Genomic DNA, 5195 nt, shown 5'->3' on the forward strand with positions numbered 1-5195 from the left:
AAAAAAAAAAAAAGTGAGATATGCTGACTGTGCAGTATGCGTGAACAAGTGGTCCAAACCTACCTGTCTGCATTTACGCATGGAAAAAATTACCAAAAGCCCAGGAACAGCAGATAACCAGACCAGGGCAGGGACAGGTTCAAAGCATTGTGGGGAAGCACCTGGAGAAATGCCATCACAGCAGGTAGTAGATGAAGACACACAAATAATCTAGACCAAAGTTTTTGTTAATAAACATGTCATGGGAAGGAAGAGAAAAACCTCAAGGGTTTTTTTAGTTCATAAATATGTGTGTAGTCAATGTAGTCAAATCCAGATGTTTTTACTGTATTGCAGCCAGTTATACTACAAAGCAAACCTAAAACCTAAAGTTTTCAACAAAGTTCTGACTGATATTTAAATGACTGAGAGTTAACTGCCTTTCTAATTCTAGATGCTTTAGTATTTCTATTCCTCTTCCACAAATTTTAAAGCATACCCAACTGTTTTCTTGTTTCTCTTGAGCAATCAGTATGAAGTCACTTTAATTATGTGGAGAAATTACAAAGATGTGGCCTACTTGGACTTTGTTTTTTATACAGAGTATAGTTGAAGAGTATAGTTATACAGAGTATAGTTGAAACCTGTTTCCTTCCTTTTATTAATTCCACTTGTGATCATTAATACTCTCAGTGGGAAAGATTAGAGAGACTTTACCTCAGTAAACCTGTGTAAAACACTAAAAACAGACCTGAATAATTGTTTTGTAGTCTATTTCAATGCAATATTTTGTAATACCAGATTATACCTGCAAGTATGCTCTGATGGAAAGCACATTTTCATATATATTGCTAAGAGAAATATAAGAGAGATGGTACGGCATTACATTTAAAATGCTATGATGCATAATCTCTTACAACTGCAGAAAAAAATTTTAAAAAATCCACGTATGTTGACACAGGCCTTTTGGCATTTTGTATTTTGTGTTTCTAGTTCTGTTTTGGGTTTTTGTTTTTCAGTGAGTAGGTTTTTTTTAACAAGATTTTCTGTCAGGGCTGCTTTAGTGTAGAATGTGGTATTATGTAAATTAAATTTGAAGTACAGTCTGTAAACGCACCTTTTCTTGCATGTAAAAGCCTTGCTAGGCTTAGAACATTGCTGTTTGTTTAGTTCATAGCTTGGACCTCATGCAGGTATCTGGTGTTTCCTGAAGTTGAGAAGTTAAAAATCTGTTTATTTGAACTGCAATAGTTTGGAAGGACAAAGATCAATTAACTGAGATTTTTCTTAAATGACTTTATGAACTCCAGGGCCTAATGAATTTTTTTTGTCTTTGCAGACTATTGGGAATATTCTGGAAGTGCGCCAGGATTGGTAACTTTTTTTCTTTGAAATATCTTTTATAAAATACTTTTCCTCTTGTGTGTTACTTGTTAGCATAGTGTTTCCAGGCAGCAATGGAAACCACACTTAACGCGTTATCTTTAAAAACATAAGCTTTACCTCCATTAAATACCATGGAGATTGGCTGTGGAAGCTATGACTATCTTACTTAGCACAGTGGATCCCTGAATTTTTCTAATGCTAATTCACATCTAAATTGTTAAGTTTCAAAAACCTTTTGCATGTTTTACTGCATGAAATCACTCAAAACAGACTTACTATAACTTAAAGAGAAATCACTCATTCCTGAAAAACTAGCGCCTGTTTGAAAACCTAATGCAGTGCTGACAAAAACCAGCTATTTACCTTAGAATAATAAAACAATATGGAATTCATAATGTGTTAAGATTCTGCTTAATCACAGATGTTTTTTTCTCTTTTTGTTATTTTCTCTGTAGTTCCAAATTATTCAAAGCTGTTGGTGTCTAGTGGAATTTATGGGAGGGCTGATCAGCTGTATCTGATTTTAGGCATTCTCCCAACATTTATGGTTGTATAGTTTTTTATCGTAATTCTGAACTTATTTTTGAATTGGAAAGGGAATATGCAACAGAATTCCAGATTAAATCTTGAATATATGTCAATGCTCTGAAAAAATAAAAATCCACTCATTGAAAACTGTCCTGCAAATTGCATTGTTAATGCAGAGCAAAAGTGTTGGGCATGTAATTTTAGGTGTTGCTGCATGTCATTGAACCTAGGGGAAAACGTATGGTTCCTTTTTCTTCATTCTCAGCCTTTTAACGGGACATGACATGCGTTTTTCAGCATGTCAAAATGCACTGATGCAAAAAACATTCTTTTGTGAAGACCTGCCATTAGAATGATTGCAGGTATTCTCCTGTTTAGTTAACAGCCATAGCTGAACCAGTTTTAATATTGTAGTTGAAAGATACTGGCAATTTGGCAGCTGTTAGAAATGGATTCTGGGCTGCACTAGCAAAAATAAATCTAAATTTCAGCTGTATTAGGGTTTGTTCAAGGTTGAAGAGCACACTTCACTTTACCATCTTCTTTCTATTTAATTAAGCACAAGCATATTTTTTTCTGTTAGCTGTGCACAGCAAATAATTTAAAAAGCCATTTAAAGGAATATGCAAGAGCTTGAGTATGCAAGTCAACTTCATGAAGTTAAGAACCTCTGTTGATCTGGTACAGACTTCCACTGTCATAATGTAGCATCTTAATAAAGTTCTACATTTTCTGCATGCAAGACAGTGCATGCATTCTTGTGCCCAATACTGAGCTGCGTTCTTTTCTCTCCTTCATGTAAAACCAGTTTCTTTTCAGTTTACATCTGGAATGATCTAGTCTGACTTTCTTTCAAACTGGGAAATGAGGTAGTATTTTAACATTCCTCCTCTGTGTTTCCTTACATAACACTGTCATGCCCTCGGTAATGGGAAATGGCTTTTGAAGGGGATTGCCACCATTTTATTTGGGTTAGTCACTAAAAGAGAAATGGAGAAAAGCATAGGCTTTTAAAAATGAAAATATCCACTGGCTCCTTTTACATATAAGTTGCCCAGAATGTTTAAGCAAGCTTTGCAGAATGCGCATAGGATTTTAATAATCAGCAAGTGGTTACATATTTACAAAGTTGTGCAAAATTATGTTTAATCCTGCCACATAGTGTTTTCTTTTTCAAGAAATTTAGGAGCAGGAAAGTATAACCCTTACGAAAATAGTAATACTCTAAACTGTAAGAGTTGAACTTCCTCAACTTTATTTTAAACAGATGTGAAACAGCAGACATTAATTCATTCATTTATTTGAAACTTAATTGTATATATGCTGGATCTTTACAACATCTTGTAATGGGATGTGTCACTACAAGTATCTTATTTTTATTTCTTATGGAAATACTGCTGTCTTTGAGGGTCCTGCTAGTGAAGGAGCCTCTTTTCCTGAGGATTATATCTTAATACTGGACTTGCTCTTTTCCATTATTGTTTCTCCGAAAACAGTATCTTAGAAAACATTGTTTATAGTAAGATAGTAAGATAAAAGACTATGCAGTATGAAGAAATAGAACTTTGTTTAAGCAAACAGCTACAACTCCATCTTTATGTTTCTGAATGCACTGAATCTGGAATTTTCTCATGTTAGAGCCATGGCATTGTTAACACTTCTTACAGTTTTATAGGCTGGAAGAGGCATCCAGTGGAGGAGGCCCTCTCTGTTCTCCAGAGGAAAGTCAGTGAATTCCTACAGAATGTGGTTAAGCAGAAGGGCAAAAACGATTTCCTCTCTGTATGGAGGAAGTGTCCGTATAAATCATTAGCAGTCTAGTGAATATCTTCCTATGACAGTGTTACAGTTCTCTAAGATTTTTTTTTTATACAACTTGTTTGCTGAGCAAGAGATACTTTAACATTTCATTCTGAGTAAAAATAGGTGAAAATAGATCTTGATTGTCTTTGCTACTGAACATAAATCTTTTAAAGGAGTACAGTTAACTTTTGTCCATTGTCTGCCATAGAAAGCTACAACAGTAATTTGAAAGTGTCAGAAATAGAGGTCTCAGTGCAACTTGTTAATCTGTTGATCACTTTTCTTTCTATGAAAGAGGGTTTATAGGAACATAGAGGTCCTTGCACTGAACATTGCTTAAGGAAGACAACTCCAATTCTCTCTATATACAGCAGCATGTACTGTCCTGCATCTTAGCTTTCCCACTCCTGTTCATATTCTTCTCTGGTACGCAGCTGTGGCTATAACAGCATTTCTCCAACCAAAAGTTTTGAATGTTATTTTGCACATGCAATCTGATAATTGTAATGTTAGGCTAGGAGCAAGCCCAGATCTATGTAGTTATGCCTGAGTTGTATTTTTTTTTAATCCCTCTGCCCCCAGGTGAACGAAAGAGCCCCTACGTAGCTGTGTGCTGTGTGGTGATGGCCTTCAGCATTCTGTTTGTACAGTAGCAACTGGAGGTTGTCCCTTAGACCCTGCTACCAAACAGCAAAGCATGGAAGAAATTACAGCAGGAAAAAATTGAGAAGCATCATCAGTTCTCCTCCCACATGCTGGATAGCCAGTCTCTTGGTGATCATAATGTAACTAACTCCAGAATGATATGTAGATAATAATGTCACATCAGTACTGAAACTCCTGATGTAACTTAAAAAGATGTCTGTTGTGTTTTTGAGTTCCACAAGAATATATTTTGTACCATGCAATTGAAAAAGTTTTTAATGTTTTTGTTTGATAGACCTGTTTAATTAAATTTAACAACTATACATCTGGCAATAGAACCACTCTTGTAAGAATGAAGAACATTATAGAATATGTTTACTGAGTATTTTCAGTTCTTAATGTCTGAACAATTCCTGTGATGTTGTGATAGGTATGATCACTTGTTTAAAATGGATCTCTTAAATGTCTAAGTCACATTCAGCTTCCATTTTCTAATCTTGTAGTTTCTTAATCTATCAATATTTCTGTTGTTAAGATAAAATATAAATAAGGATGGGGATCATAATTGTAGTGAAGTCTGACTATCTGCTGAGGATACACAAATGTAGGATTTGAAAACCAGAATTATTCTCTGTGTGTGTGTGTGTGTGTGTGTGTGTGTGTGTGTATCTTTACAGATCAAGCTCACAGGTGAATCATTCCCTAATATTTTTTTCTTTTCAAAAAGATTCTAGTGGCTCTACTACTGTTCCTAAGGCATTTAATACAAGGCTGTTAAGTCAGCTGAGGGAATAGTTAGCTTCTCAGTAGTCCAGAGATAGGAAAGTTGTATGTCCCCATGTTCTAAAGGTTTT

At 35.1% G+C, this 5195-nt stretch overlaps 1 long non-coding RNA gene across 1 annotated transcript; it reads left to right on the forward strand.

Moving 5' to 3' along the window:
• Window positions 1–1285: 1285 nt before the first annotated feature.
• Window positions 1286–5195, forward strand: LOC104915419. The gene is made up of 2 exons (XR_796353.3): window positions 1286–1353; window positions 4279–5195. It is a non-coding gene; the product is annotated as an uncharacterized LOC104915419 (long non-coding RNA).

The sequence above is a fragment of the Meleagris gallopavo genome (assembly GCF_000146605.3).
Source record: "Meleagris gallopavo isolate NT-WF06-2002-E0010 breed Aviagen turkey brand Nicholas breeding stock chromosome 2 unlocalized genomic scaffold, Turkey_5.1 Chr2_random_7180001862797, whole genome shotgun sequence".
In the NCBI taxonomy this organism is placed as follows: domain Eukaryota; kingdom Metazoa; phylum Chordata; class Aves; order Galliformes; family Phasianidae; genus Meleagris; species Meleagris gallopavo.